Source organism: Chiloscyllium plagiosum, unplaced genomic scaffold (genome assembly GCF_037043375.1).
Source record: "Chiloscyllium plagiosum isolate Xiang-an unplaced genomic scaffold, Cpla_swu_hap1 HiC_scaffold_21, whole genome shotgun sequence".
Classification (NCBI taxonomy): Eukaryota; Metazoa; Chordata; class Chondrichthyes; order Orectolobiformes; family Hemiscylliidae; genus Chiloscyllium; species Chiloscyllium plagiosum.
The window spans coordinates 29,781,438-29,798,122 of NW_028270159.1; the positions used below are offsets into that span (position 1 = coordinate 29,781,438).

The 16,685-nt window shown below is 41.3% G+C and overlaps 1 protein-coding gene across 1 annotated transcript in view; it reads right to left on the minus strand.

Annotated features, from left to right (window-relative positions):
* The window catches only part of LOC122564812 (uncharacterized), a 107,387-nt gene extending 102,487 nt beyond the window's left edge, over positions 1-4,900 (minus strand). Inside the window, exon 1 of the mRNA XM_043720095.2 lies at positions 4,765-4,900. The gene's annotated coding sequence lies outside the window, so the exon portion shown is untranslated. The remainder of the gene's footprint in view (positions 1-4,764) is intronic.
* Between the last annotated feature and the right edge of the window lie 11,785 nt (positions 4,901-16,685).

Below are 16,685 nucleotides of genomic sequence, written 5' to 3' on the forward strand. Positions count from 1 at the left end.
CCAGTCGATTATAAGATTTAATATGAAAAAGATGGAGTTCCTTTAGAGGTTTCAGAAGCTGAATACAAACAAATAGAGGGCATAGGTGAAACTGATCCCAAATGTTGAGTTAGAAAAGAGTTGGGACTTATAAAACATTGTATTTGGAAAGGAAAGGACTGATTAGGGATAGTCAACATGGCTTTGTGCGTGATAAATCATGTCTCACAAACTTGATTGAGTTTTTTGAAGAAGTAACAAAGACGATTGATGAGGGCAGAGCAGTAGATGTGATCTATTTGGACTTCAGTAAGGCGTTCGACAAGGTTCCCCATGGGAGACTGATTAGCAAGGTTAGATCTCATGGAATATAGGGAGAACCAGCCATTTGGATACAGAACTGGCTCAAAGGTAGAAGACAGAGGGTGATTGTGGAGGGCTGCTTTTCAGACTGGAGGCCTGTGACCAGTGGAGTACCACAAGGATAGATGCTGGGTCCTCTACTTTTTGTCATTTACATAAATGATTTGGATGCGAGCATAAGAGGTACAGTTAGTAAGCTTGCAGATGACACCAAAATTGGAGGTGTAGTGGATAGCAAAGAGGGTTACCTCCGATTACAACAGGATCTTGACCAGATGGGCCATTGGGCTGAGAAGTGGCAGATGGAGTTTAATTCAGATAAATGCGAGGTGCTGCATTTTGGGAAAGAAAATCTTAGCAGGACTTATACACTTAATGGTAAGGTCCTAGGGAGTGTTGCTGAACAAAGACACCTTGGAGTGCAGGTTCATAGCTCCTTGAAAGTGGAGTCGCAGGTAGATAGGATAGTGAAGGAGGCATTTGGTATGCTTTCCTTTATTGGTCAGAGTATTGAGTACAGGAGTCGGGAGGTCATGTTGCAGCTGTACAGGACATTGGTTAGGCCACTGTTGGAATATTGCATGCTGTTCTTGTCTCCTTCCTATCAGAAAGATGTTGTGAAACTTTAAAGGGTTCAGAAAAGATCTACAAGGATGTTGCCAGGGTTGGAGGATTTGAGCTATAGGGAGAGGTTGAACAGGCTGGGGCTGTTTTCCCTGGATCATCGGAGGCTGAGGGGTGACCTTATAGAGGTTTACAAAATTATGAGGGGCATGGATAGGATAAATAGACAAAGTCTTTTCCCTGGGGTCGGTGAGTTCAGAACTAGAGGGTATAGGTTTAGGATGAGAGGGGAAAGATATAAAAGAGACCTAAAGGACAACGTTTTCACGCAGAGGGTGGTACGTGTATGGAATGAGCTGCCAGAAGATGTGGTGGAGGCTGGTACAGTTGCAACATTTAAGAGGCATTTGGATGGGTATATGAATAGGAAGGGTTTGGAGGGATATGGGCCGGGTGCTGGCAGGTGGGACTAAATTGCATTGGGATATCTGGTCGACATGGACAGGTTGGACCGAAGGGTCTGTTTCCATGCTGTACATCTCTATGACTCTATGACTCTAAAAGCCATTGTGAGTAAGTCGTTCCGTACTGGATATTGGAAATAGGATGTATAATACCTATATTCAAAAAAATACTTTACAAATCATCTGTAAATCAATTAGATTTACATTTAGTTATTTGGAAGTGGAAAATCATGAGTACCATTGAAAAAACACATGTTGTTGAAGTTTTGGTCTTGCATTTGTTAGAAGTAAATACCAATATAAGATTAGATTAGATTCCCTACAGTGTGGAAACAGGCCCTTCAGCCCAACCAGTCCACACCGACCCTCCGAAGAGTAACCCACCCAGACCCATTTCTCTCTGACTAATGCACATAACACTATGGGCAATTCACCTGACCTGCACATCTTTGGATTGTGGGAGGAAACCAGAGCACCCGGAGGAAACCCACGCAGACACGGGGAGAATGTGCCAACTCCATGCACACAGTCACCTGAGGCTGGAAATCAAACCTAGAACCCTGGTGCTGTGAGGCAGCATTGCTAACCACACAGCCACTGTGCAAGCCATAGTGGAAGCAATATTTATACTGCATAGCAACAGAGCGCTGATTGGTTAGCAAGTGACTCTGCATGGTAGACACTGATTTAACGTTGAACAATCAATGGCAGTTAATTATTAGTCATCTAATTTGTGCATGTTCAATGACATAGCCTCAACCAATCAGACCACTTGCCAACCAATCAGCACTCTCTTCCTATACAGCATAAAATATTGTTCCTCTTTATTCTTGCAGATGTTCCGAATAATGAAAGACAAAAAACTTTAACAAAATGTGTACTTGTCAGCAATATTCATTTTACATTGATAAACTGCATGTTCAAGCTGCATTGACAATTTACATTGAAATATCTTTCACATGAGTGCTGTTGTTATAATGGAAACATTCTCATGAAAGTCTTTAAGGTGTAAACAAATAAACAATCTACATACAAAATTCCATCATGGGTACACAGAGTTTCATAGCTGTTAAATCTCATAGTGGCTCCGTGGGTAGCACTGCTACCACATAGTACCAAGGATCTGGGCTTGCTTCCAACCATGGATGACTGTGTGGAGGTTGTAAGTGTTTTCTGTCTCTGCATGGGTTTCCTCTGGGTGCTTGGTTTTCCTCCCATAGTCCAAAGATGTGCAGTTTAGCTGGATTGGCCATACTAACTTGTCCATAATGTGCAGGCCCGGAAGCTTAGCCAGAGTTTGGGTGGGATGCTCTTCAGAGGATCAGTGAGAACTGAAAGGGCTGAATGGCCTGCTTCCACACTGTAGAGATTCTATGAAGTTATAATTTTCCTTGGAAAACTTTAACATAGTTGCAAGACAGCCACTTCAGATTTTTTCAAGATTCTTTGGTTATCTTCATATTATGTTAAATAAAGAAGAGCTTTCACCACCATGTGATGTCCCAACTCCCCTTACAGCAATGAAGTACTTCTGAAGTATAGTCACTTCTGCACTGTCAGAAATGCAGCAAGCAATTTACCCACAACAAGCTCAGATCATCTGTTTTTATGGTGTTGACAATAAGAAATAAGATAGTTGAAATGTTGAGAAATGTTGAGAATTTGGTACAGAGTTTATGACTAAATCACAATGTCTAAACCTGAACATTACTAAAATACATTGCTGCAATTAATTCATTGATGCATTTACAGAGTAATTGAGTCATAGAAATATACAGCATGGAAACAGACCCTTTGGTCCAACTCATCCATTCCGAAAAGATATCCTAAATTAATCTAGTCCCATTTGCCAGCATTTGGCGCACATCCCTCTAAACCCTTCCCATTCATAAACCCATCCAGATGCCTTTTAAATGTGGTAATTGTACCAGCCTCCTCTGACAGCTCATTCCACACGTGTCACCATCTGTGTGAAAAGGTTGCCCCTTACATCCCTTTTATATATTTCCCCTCTCACCTTAAACCTATGCCCTCTAGTTTTGGATTCCTCCACTCTGGGGAAAAGATTTTGTCTATTTATCCTATCCATGCCCCTCCATAAAGGTCACCCCTCAGCCTCCGACACTCCAAGGGAAATAGCCCAAGCCTATTCAGCCTCTCCCTCTTACTGAAACCCTCCAACCCTGGCAAAGTCCTTGTCAATCTTTTCTGAACCCTTTCAAGTTTCACAACATCCTCCCTATAGCAGAAAAACCAGTATTGTATGCAATACTCCAAAAGTGGTCTAACCAATGTCCTGTACAGCTGCAACATAACCTCCCAGCTCCTGTACTTAGTGCTCTGACCAGTAAAGGTAAGCATACCAAATGCCTTCTTCATTATCCTATTTACCTGCAATTCCACTTTCAAGGAACTATGAATATGCACTCCAAGGTCTCTTTGTTCAGCAACTCTCCCCAGGACCTTACCATTAAGTGTATGAGTTTTGCTTTGATTTGTCTTTCCAAAATGCAGCACCTCACATTTATCTAAATTAAACTCCATTCTGCCACTCCTCAGCCCATTGGCCCATCTGATCAAGATCCCGTTGTAATCTGAGGTAACCTTCTTCGCTGTCCGTTTCACTCCCATCTTCACCTCCAACTTTAGTGTTCTTCAAACTACCAATGAACCACCATAGTGTATTGCATAGATAAAACTGCTGAATTAAGTGTTGTGATTTAAAATATTTAATATTTCAAAACATAAATGAATTAGTTGTGACAATGTATTATTAGACACTTCTTATATGTTCGTTTAGGTTATAAGTGAACTGGTTGCAAATTCCTGGATTCTTTGCCCGGATTTCAGTGAATACAAAAGTCCCTTCTCTTTCCAGATCCCAACCTCGAACTTTGCCCGAATATTTCCTATTAGGCTCAAGTTTGATCTTATCCCTTTGGTCCATGTTACCAGGGTTAGTGGGAATACCCTTACTCGAGGTTGTTAAATGAAAGTCTGCGTTTTCGTTTCAACAATTTTATTTTTATTCGTCGGTGAAAAACATGTTCCTAAATTTCTAATCAATAGCCCTGCCTTCTGGAAACCCGCGTCTTGTATTCACTATTATTCAGCACAGACAACGCGATGAGCTGCTACCTGGCTACATCAATGGTCCCAATGAATTCTGACAGAAATGGCCATGAGCGGCACAGAAGATGCACTGACGTTTACAAACTCAGAATTAATTGACCATCAATTTCGTTGAAACAATCGATTTAATTGGCGAGGTTTGCTAATCAGTACAAACATATCCTTCGTCAGAATTACACATTCGATTTTTTAAAAAATATAGATGGGCTGAGATTTTCAAAAACTGTCCAGTAATAGTTTGATTCTCAGCTGCCTCCCTTACCTTTAAGAAGCTCAAAGTTTGTACTTGCAGCTGCAGGGCCATGTGAGAGTGGTTTCAGGAATCTTGGTCCTCCAGGGAGAGGAGACACGGTTCTGGGCCCAGCAGTGACCGGATTATGTCGAACAGGGTCGATCCGTTTCACTCCCTTTGAGACCAGACTCTCTACACACTGCCTGATCCATTAACTGTACGTTTAACTGCCCAGGTTTACAACTCCTCCCCTCCACACAGCAGCCTGTAACCACGTGTGCACACAGTTCTGGATCTGAAGATCTTTACTCTCTGTATTTGCATTACATGGAAGCAAGCTGAGATAAACTGTCCCTGCAAACTCCTCTTGAAAGAAGCGAGCCAGAGGAGAAGTCACCAATGTGTGTGATATGTCACCGCTTTAAATAAACATTTAAATATCGATTTACCAACGCTCAAACACAATCTTCATTTCTTTTGATTGAAATATGTACTCACAGATCAATTCACCACCCCCCCCCCCCCCCCCCGCTTAAAAAAAAGTGAAAAATGAGATTCTCACCAACAGGAAAAGCAAGTGTAATTTTCCACCCAAAGTTTGAACAGTGAGACAAGAATCGCCAGTGAGCGGCCAGGGGCCGATTTAATGCTCTAACATCTCCCTGTTGTCTGGTCTCGTTTCTATACAGTTTGCCATTTCCCAGGCAGCGGAGAGAAACTCGATGAGGCTGACATGATAGTCTGAGCATCCTGCTCCTCTGGGTCTCCATCCTGACCAGCCCCCACCATCTCAGGGCAAGCTCCATGGTCAGAGACAGGCTGCATCCTTCAGACATGAAGGTGAGCATCGGACATGCACCAGCCTCACCACATCATCATAAAACATCTCCAACTCAATTAGAATACAGTTCTCCACTTCAATACTGCACTTAGAAGCTCACCTACACTTTCCATAGTATTGCTGTTGCCAAAATTACTCTGTGCACGGGAACAATCATCAGAGCAAGGAGTACCTTAGGTTTCTTGCAGTCACTCGACACAGTGGCTCAGTGATTAGCAGTGCTGCATCACAGCACTAGGGACCTGGATTCAATTCCAGCCTCGGCTGACAGTTTATGTGGAGTTTGCACATTCTCCCTGTGTGTGTGGTTTGCTCTGGTTTCCTCCTACAATTCAAAGATGTGCAAGCTCGGTGAATTGGCCGTGCTAAATTGCCCATGGGGTTCAGGGATGTGTAGGTTAGGTGCATTAGTCATGGGTAAATGTATAGTAATATGAGGTGGGTCCCTCTTTGGAATGGTCAGTGTGACTTGTTGGGCGAAATGGCCTGTTTCCACACTGTAGGGATTCTATGATTCTACTCCTAGTTGGATGCTCACTGCACCTATGCCATGCAACACCTTTTTGCACATTTCCTCATTCATAACTTACAGCCTAACTGTACTTCTATCTTGTCTTACCTGTTACTCAGATACAGAGCCATGCAACGTGTCATAATTACCAGCTGTAATGAATCAAGGGGCTGGACAAGTTATGATACATCACCACACTATGCCAGTATCATAATGCAACATGCACCAGCAGCTTATGCAGCATATATACTGACAGTGCTTCAGCCAATCGGCCATATTTCAAAATCCTGTAGTCGCTATCCCCCGGGGGGACTGTCAACAGTTAAGGGGTCCCAGCGATGTTGGTCAAAGGAATCTGTCAATCTCAATCCAATGGTTTGGAACAGTTAGTAAACCATTTGAGACATTCAAGGTCAGTGGTTTTGTTTCATTACAATCTGGGGAGAAGGCTAAGGTTGGTCATGCAGGTCCAGTGCAACCTGTTCAAGGATTCAGAGTAAGGCAGTCAGGAGGCTACGTGGATGTCAGTCTAGGGTCTCATCAGTCCGCAGTCAGTCAGGAGCTAGGCAAAAGTGAGGACTGCAGATGCTGGAAACCAGAATTCGAGGATCAGGAATAGAGCAACTGATGAAGGGCTTTTGCCCAAAACGTCGATTTTCCTGCTCCTTGGATGCTGCCTGACCTGCTGTGCTTTTCCAGCACCACTCTGACATAAACAGTCGGTCAGGAGCTGTATTTCCAAATCAGTCGGGGAGTCAGGCCAGTCAGTCCAATGTGTTACCATGTTAGGGCACTCAACAAAAAAGCAGTCAGGACCATAAGAGGGCACAGATTAAAGTGGGAGATGTGGTCATTGACAGTCACTACCTCTCAGGCTTTTAACATGGGTGGAGGTTACAGTGCATCACAATGATCGATACAAGCTGTGGACCCGAGGTTCACAGTAACATTGGGAAATTAAGCCTTAAATGAATGGTTTGAGCTGAAACATGGAAAATTTCAGAACTGATGAGATCCACATGGAATGCAAGGAAGAAAGGATTATGGAATTTTGCTAGGAGTCACTGAGATTAGCAGACTGAGCCGATGATTCACTCTGTAAAGAGTTAGCTGTACTGCCTTCTGTCCTCCTCTGAGTCACAAGTGCACAACATAAATGAAAGATTGCATGACCCCATCTAGAGTGGGCAGTACAAAATATTTTCAATATCAGGAAGATGGCTATACTTGTGAGTGGTGTTAGGTTCTTCAAGGGTCAATTGCATTAACCAGGCCCATACACAGTACAGGTTTCAGCTATCTGTAATCATTGAATTCTGCATGTGACACACATGCAGTGACCAACCATGTTGAATAGAAATTCTGGCTGCAAACAATTTTGACTAATTCATTGGTCATTGCAAATTGACCATAGCCATCGCTGTGAAGCAGAAGCAATAAGCTGTGAGCCACAATTCGCAAACACAATCCAAGGTTCCACAGGCTACACAAGGACCTGGAGCTGATTTGCTCTCACTTTGAACTGTGTAAGTATTTTGACAACGTGCTTTTATTCGCGATGTTGCTTTTCATGGGTGATCTGGGCTGGTCAGGTTTCAGTAATCCTACCACAATTAAAATCTCCATGTGCAACATGGTTGGTGCTGTGCACATTGGAATAAGGTCAACTGTCAGAGGTCCATGTAAACCTATTAAGTGGTCCTTCTTGTCTGAATTTTCCATGTCCGTTGTATCAAGGACTACAATAAACTGTAATTTGTGAGTGATGTGAATGCAGATTGCTCAGTTACTCAAGACCTTCTTTGTTTCTGATATTCCCTGCATATCTTCATTGAAACTGTGACCAATGGATATAGCCACAGCAGGGGTCATCATTGCAAAGCAGAGAAAATGAGGAAGAACAAATATACCAGTGTCAAGGACCAAGGTCAACCTCCTCCTGCTGCTGAACAGCCTCCACCCTAAGAAGCACAGCAGAAGATTCATCAGGATGTCAAGGAGGTACAGGAGGCCCTGACTATATTGTCCTCAATGTCCTTTCCAACAGCTGAATGAGGTGCTATATTGCTGCTAACTGAGGATGTTCCAGGAAACCATCATGGAACAGTGTCTGCCAGAGCAGGAGCTGCGACCTGAAGGAGTGGGAGGCTTTCCTATTCCAGTGACTGTCAAGGTGACAGCTCCATTCCATTTTTACTCAACTGGCTGCTTCCAAGAATCCACCGGGGATCTGTATGGGATCACTCAATCCGCAATCCACAAATGCATCAAGGCTGTTACTGAGGCAATTAGCACCAAATCATACAGCTCCATCTTGTTTCCCAATGCCAAGCTCAGCACTGAAGCCCTGGCGGTAGGCTTTGCCATTATAGCCAGATTTCCCGAGGCACTGAGTACTCTAGAGTATACATTTGTCACTTTGAGAATACCACGTCAAAATGCATCTGATTTCATCAATAGAAAATAGTTCTATTTGATCAATATAAAAATCAACTGTGATCCTCAGTGTACATTTTACGGGTGGGATTTCTGTTTCATTTCAAGTACTGGATACCTTACAAGGATGGCTGTTGGAAGACAAGGGCTAACATCAACAACCGTGGTTAAAGACTCCCCTACACAACCCCCGACTTAGACTGAGTATACATACAATGAACAAAGGATAAAGAACCGTACAGCATAGGAACAGCCCCCTCAGCCCACCAAGACTGTGCCAATACGATGCCTTTCTAAACTAAAAACCTTTGGTCTCTCCATGGTCCATGTCTCTATTCCCTCCCTCTTCATGTATCTGTCAAGATGCTCTTCAGCATTTCTGTTTTATGCCATCATCTCCTCGAGCAGCACAATCCAGGCACTTGTACAGGAACTTAAAGGCATGACATAAAAGGATATGAAAAACTGATTAAATTCACATCAGTTCAGTATTTAAATTTATTTATTCATTTTCCTCATTGATTTCCTTAATATTTCCAGAGATCACCTGTAATTTTAATACAAGATGAGCAAAGCGCCAGAGGTTAATAAAAGTACATTTAGAAAAGGTTTGTGTCAGCTTGATAATATAAGTGGACACCAGGCTGAATATAAAAAGTTTGCAGAGGAAGTGAAAAAAAGAAATAAGAGAAGCAAAGGAAGAGTATGGGAAAAGACAGACAGCTTGTAGAAAAGACTGGCTGAAAGTATTTGGCAGGCGTTGAAATAGTAAGATTTGTAAAAGGAGCAGGGTCAATTATGAGCCAAAAATGCACTTATGATTGGAGGCAGAGGGCATGACAGGCAGATAAAATAATTACTTGGCATCTGCCTTTTCCAAGTAACTTTTCCCTTTGGTGAAAGGATTGACAGCTGGAAAACACTAATTTAAGATGATTAGTAAGAGAATCAGAAGCAAAACAGGAAAACAGTTTACACAGCAAGTGGCACACTTTACCTGAGAGTGCGGTGGAAGCAGATTCAATTGCAGCTTTCAACAGGGAATTGGATAACTATGTACAGAGAATTTGCAGGCCAGGACAGAGCTGGCACAGACACTATGGGCCGGGTGGCCTCTTTATCTGCCACAGATTAAACTGAAGTCAAGAAATCAAGAAGGAGAATTTATATTTAAATAGTGTGATAATTGAGAGAACACTATTAGTAGAAGTGGAATTTCAAACGGAATATTTGCTTCCAAATTTCAGCCAAGTTGAATTTGAATCCTTTTAGAAAGAAGGAAGTTTTAGGCTTAACTGAGGAACTGGACTTAATTAACAATAGCCACCATCTCATTTTGATCTTAAATGTTTTTGCTGTTGGAATTGACCATCTACTTCTAATTAGTCACAACTCTGGTTGATAGAGAGATGTTCTGCTCCATGTAAGGAATATCATTTATTGTATAACATATTTGATTCTTCGATTGCTTTTATGGTTCATTCACATGCTATTTAAAAGTATTGTGGGGTGGTTAGCTAAGTTGACTGGATAGCTGGTTTTGGATGCTCAGTGACACCAACAGTGTGGATTCAATTCTTGCACCAGCTGAGATTACCATGAAGGACTCTCCTTCGCAATCTCTCCCCTCACTTGAGGCATGGTGACCCTCAGGTTAAACTACCAGCAGCCATCTATCTCTAGAGCGGACAGTGAAGCAGGTTATTTAATTTTCATCAATCAGGTCAGAGCTGAGGAGTGACTGATGGATTTTAATTTGAATAAATGCAAGGTATTGCATTTTGGTAAAACAAACAAGACCAGGACTTTTTATGGTAGGGCTCTGGGTAATGTAGTAGAATAGAGAAACCTAGGGGTTCAGGATCATAATTCTTTGAAATTTGCATCACAGGGAGACAGGTTGGTGAAGTAGTTGTTTAGTACACTTGCCTTCATTGCTCACTCCTTTGAGTTTAGGAGTTGGAATGTTATGTTGGAGTTGTACAGGATGTTGGAGAAGCTTCTGCATATTGTGTGCAGTTTTGGTCACCCTTTTATAGGAGGGATATTATTAAACTGGAGAGGGTTCAGAAAAGGATAACTAGAAAGTTGGCAGGAATGGAGGATCTGAGTTATTAAAAATAGGCTGGGACTCTTTTTTTTCACTGGAGCGCAAGAGGTTGAGGGTGACTTTATAGAGATTTATAAAATCACAAAGAGTATAGATAAGATGAATAGAAAAGGTCTTTTCCCTTAAGTGAGGGAATTCAAAACTAGAGGACATATTTTGAAGGGGAGAGGAGAAAGATTTATAAAGGACATGAGTGCAACTTTTTTGCACAGAGGGTGGTTTGTGTGTGGGTTGAACTGCCAGAGGAAGTAGTGAATACAGGTTACAATGTTTATAAGACATTTGGTTAAGTACATGAATAGGAAAGGTTTGGAAGGATATACGCCAAATGCAGGCAGGTGGGACTAGTTTAGTTTGGGAACGTGGTCGGCATAGGTTAGTTGGACTGAAGGGTCTATTTCCATGCTGTGTGATTCTATGACTCTATAACTAAGACAGCCCTCCGGTGAGAGTATTTTTACATTCTATTGTAATGTTCATTTCCAACATTTTTGAGGTCATGGATTTCTGTTGCTCTGAATTTTTCAGCATGGGGATATTATTCTTAGAATCAAGTAACATATGGTAATAAACTTGTGGAGGTGATGGCCTAGTGGTATTACTGCTTGACTATCAATCCAGAAACCCAGAATAATGTTCTGGCGACCTGGATTTGTATCCCACTACAGATGGTGGGATTTGAATTCAATTTTTAAAAATCTGGAATTAAGATTATTTCTGATGACCATGAACCCATTGTCAATTGTTGGAAAAAACCTGTCTGGTTCACTAATGTCTTTTAGGGAAGGAAATCAGCCATCCTTACCTGGTCTGGCCTACATGTGAATCCAGAGCCACAGCAATGTGGTTGACTCTCAACTGCCCTCTGAAATGGCCTAGCAAGTCACTCCCTCGTCAAGGGCAAATAGGGATGGGCTATCGATGCTGGCCAGCCAGCAATGCCCAAGTCCCACAAATGAATTTTAAAAATTATTAGACAGATATACTGAAGCATTGATCCAAAAACTGTCAGTTATTGTTATCAATTGTGCTTGATGATATCAATCTTCTTGGCTGGTTTTGGAGCTGCATTAATTTGGACAGTGAAGACTATTCCATCACATTCCTGACTTGTGCCTTGTAGATTATATACATCTTTGGACATTCAGGAGGTGAGTTGATCAAGATAGGATTCCTAGTCTCCGACCTGCTCTCATAGACACCATATTTATACAGGTAATCTCGTTCAGTTTCTGGTCTTTGGTAACCCACACAATGCTAATAGTGGAAGATCTAATGCTAGTAATATCATTGAATGACAAAGGAGATAATTAGATTAGATTCCTTACAGTAAGGAAACAGGCCCTTTGGCCCAACAAGTCCACACCGACCCTCCAAAGAGTAACCCACCTTGACCCAATCCCCTGGATGATGCACCTAACACTATGGGCAATTTAGCATAGCCAAATCACCTGACCTTCACATCTTTGGATTGTGGGAGGAAACCGGAGCACTCAGAGGAAACCCACGCAGATACGGGGAGAACATGCAAACTCCACACAGACAGTTGCCTGAGGCAGGAATCAACCCGGATCCCTTGTGCTGCGAAGCAGCAGTGCTAACCACTGAGCCACCGTGCCACCCTTTAGATTCTCCCTTGTTGGGTATGCTTTTGTAATAATGGTAAATATGGGTAATCAATATTCAACCTTCATCATCTGGTTGTCACACCTGAGATCTTAATGGATTTAAAATGGCTTTTAAAAAGGAAAAATACTGACCTAAAATTGCCAGGTTGAGCCAAGCTCATGACATAAAGGATGAATCAGACAAAATTAATTTTGCTATGAAAGCCACTGAAAATTGGCTTTGCATCTCCTGGTTCATTTCAAACATGTGAACATATAAATCAGAAACCAGAGTAGGCCATTCAGCCCCTCAAACCTGCTCTACCATTCAATAACAACACGGCAGATCTGATTGTAACCTCAAATTCACATTCCCACTCACTCTTGGTAACTTTTAATAAATAAGAATCTATTTACTTCTGCCTTAAAGATATTCAAGGGCTTTTCTTCAATCACTTTTTTATAGGGAAACAGTTTCAAAGACTGACAACCCTCTGAGAGATAACATTCCACCAAATCTCTGTGTTAAATAGGTGACCCCTGATTTTCAAAGTTCTGGATTCTCCCATAAGAGGACACATTCTCTCCACAACTTTGCTCTCAGGATTCTTCAGGAGTTCATATGTTTTGATTGAGTTGCCTCTTACTCCTCTAAACACCATTCAAGCTTTCCTCAAAGGACAAGCTATCCATTCCATTATTCATCTAGCAAACCTTGTCTGAAACCATAACATTATAAGCTGAAAGGCAAATTATTTTCATTTCTAAGCTGTTCCCTGAATTTAATGATATGCATGCAACTGTAAGTAATTGAGAACTGAAGGGGGAGGTTTCTTACTTTCATCTAAACACTGATCAAGCACAGTTAAAAAATAAAGAAAAAGAGGTCTAGGATTGGTTCATTTTTCACCAAGGCAACAGAAAGCTCAATGTAAAATCCATTTGTAGCTATTGTATGGCTAATGCAAAGTGATGGTAAGTGTACCATGCACTTTACCTGGAATTACTTATGTTAACATCTCAATAGAATTGAGACGCACACCTCAATGGAAAAGAAATTGTACCAGACAGGATAAATAGTTTATGCAGATGTGAAGTCCACGTGAAATACTTAGAAGACACTTCAGAGCTTCTGCTTTTATATGTTTAGTTTCTTGGTGTCCTGCAAGTAAAACCATAAATGGCATTCGACTTGGTTGAAAGAAACATTAATAGAAAAACTAGTTTCAGAAAGTTAATGGAGTTGAATAGTGTCAAAAAGATGAAACAAAATTATGCAAACATTCAGCAGGTCAGACAATAACTGTGGAGAGAAAATCTGATTTTTGAGCAACCTTTATGAACAGAAACAGTTTTCCCACTTTCAACACATAAGTTTCTAAATGTATAAGGATAGCTCATTACCTGACTCTTTATATACGGTCTGTTTAACTTAAGTATTATCCTCTTTTAATAATTTCTTCCTATTAGTCAGTTGCGATCTTGGTGCATGTTTTGTATCAGTTTGAAGTTTCATATTAGATACCTTTAATCAACTAGTTCAAATACATAAGTTCACATAATTGGAGTATGTGGGACTTGAACCCAAAGGAAGAGATACTACCAGTGCATCACAGGAGCCCCAGCTATGAACTTATAAGCAATGTTTCCACAATATCCATTGTCTTAAGACATTTGTTCTAGGCACAAATTGAGGTTAAAAATATGACCTAAGAAATAGCCCGTAAAATCAAATGGTCAGTGATATGTAGTTGATTTAATGAAGAAATTGCATCAATTGAGAAAATGAGTTCAAGGTATTAATTATGAGGGCTTGACAGCAGACATCTCCTTATTTTTAAACAGGTAAAGAAGCTATCACTTCATGTTGTCTTAGCAAGGGCAATAAAAGACAATAACAAAGAAGATGACCCCATGGATAATTGACACTTTAAGGAACCAACCATGAGTTAGTTGGAGGAGACATCATTCAATGTCCATTGCCCTTAAAAAACAATTAGTGATTGATCATGCACCTTTTAGACCAATTAGAAATGAGCCTCACTTCCCCTAGGCTAATCAGAAAGTAATGATATAAGTGATCATGATGTAGGTTGTGGCATGGAAAGGGTTAATAAGCAGCAACTTTTAGGGATCAAGGTGCACACTCCAAGTTTGAAACTGAAATTTGTCAGCTTACTGTCCAATCAGAAGCAGAAGACCCCAGAAGTGTTGGAGAGAGACAGCGTCAAACCCACTTTCTAAAATGAAGCATAAAGCAGGAATACTGTATACACCTGTAAAGTTGTCTTATTTTGATAAATATTACTTAGTAAGCTGTTTCTTGAATAACTTCAATAAACTGTCTCCTGTTGACTTAATTGTTAAAGTCTTAAATGTAGAAATAAATCTATGATTTGAGTTTAAATTGCAAGCTAAAACTTAACAGTACCTCCTGGACCCTGCCCTATGACAAACCACTCTACTCCTGCACCTGACAGCTTGTCCACTGGGACTCGAATTCCCCATGATACAGGACCTGAAGCACCCCTTTCTCCTGGGATCCAGCAACACCACCCATGGATGTGGACCCAACACAGACAACCCTTTCTTTCCACCCTGCCACCCACTCCCCTTACCCCTGAAGATGACAACCCTCTTTTCCTGTTCAAAATCTGACATTTCCTCTGACCCAGAGCCCCAACTCCTTTCCAAATGAACCTGGCATGATCCCTTCTCTGCTACCCCTCCCTTGCCCTGATAAATTCTCCAGTTCCATTGATGGACATGACTGCCCCTCAAACCGCACCCCCCATCCCACCACCACCCACTCCCACTCCCTACCCAACCTGGCCCTGCCCTCAACACTCAATCACTTACCTTGCACCCTACCCACCCTAATCTCTCATGTATTTTACCTTTCAGAGGAGCTGTCAAAGTGACTGGCTGTGATGCTGGACATTTAAATCACACAATGCCTGCCATGAGATGGGGGCATGGTTCACCTTCCTTTGACCCTGTACTACAAAGGCACATCTGGATTTAAGGTGAGTCCCACATTGCTTAAGGAATTATGATTGGAATCTTCCCACAGAAAGTTTCTATGACTCTAGATGTGAAGCTCTTTCTCAGCCTAAAGCTGAGTTGCAATCTGATGATGATAGCCACTCCTTGGAAATTCAAGCCCATTATTGTCAGGTATATGGGGTGTGATGCACTGATGAGCGATTTGACATTTTGGATACATGTGTATACATACATGTGAATATATTGTTTCAAAATATACCAGAATAAATAAGAATCTAGCACAGAGGAATAAAGTGGGCATGGAGAGGTTGCAAGTCTGTTGGAGAGTATAGAGATTTGCAAATGTCTAAAAGGATAATGAGGCTAAATTCAATTCAAAACTGATAAGAAATTGTGCTGTAGTTGGTATTCATAAATATAAATGGATTTAAATATTCCAGTTAAACTTTAAATATATCATTCAAAATGTAAAATTCCAATTCATAGTGTCTGAAAGATGTCTATAGATCTGTAGATATGGAATTTTCATATTGTATTTTTCTGCTACAAAATGTTCTTGTCCATTGTAACTTAACAGGCCAAGGTTCATATAATGGACCATTGGTATAACATTGTTTTGAACCTTGTACAAGGCTTTGTCATAAATTACAAAGTCACTATAATTGGATATACAGGAAAACACACATAATGTGAGGCAGTGTATATCTGACGGTTTCTGATCATGGGTATTTGAGTGCAATGAGGAATGCGCCAGCAGAGGGAGATTACCAGATATGAGCCGGTGTGTATGTGTGTGTGTGTCTGCCTGTGGGTGTGTGCAGTGCAGTGTGATGCCAACGGCATGGGTTCAATTCCCATACTAGCATGAAGGACTCTCCTTCACTACCTATCCCCTTGCCTGAAGCATATGACCCTCATGTTAAACCACCACTAGTCATCTCTTTTGAATGAGAGAGCAGCCTTATGGTCTGGCAGGACAGTGTGACTTTACCTTTATGCGTATACATGGTGAAAATTAGGCATAACATTTTTTATTGCAAATATATACTTTATTCAAAAACAATTATATACAGACAAAATGTACTAAAACAGATCTGTACAGTCTTTGCAGAGGGAAGAAACAAACACATTGGAATTTAACATTCCCTGAAGTTCCAAACAAAGGCATGTTCATGCAGGACACTAGTTACATTCATTCTGAGGCAGTAAGGGGGGTCTGATAACTGAACGGATCCCTGTTGTACTTTGACAGGAAGACCTTAGACAGAGGTGAAAACAAAAGATGGTGGAGATTACAGCAGGTCAGGCAGCATCTGTGGAGAGACAGCAAGCTAATGTTTTGAGTCTAGATGATTCTTTATGACAGTTGACTGGAAGTGTGGAGGGGGGCAGCATTTAAGCAATGGTAGGGGTGGATTTCTGGGGGAGAAAGGATATTGA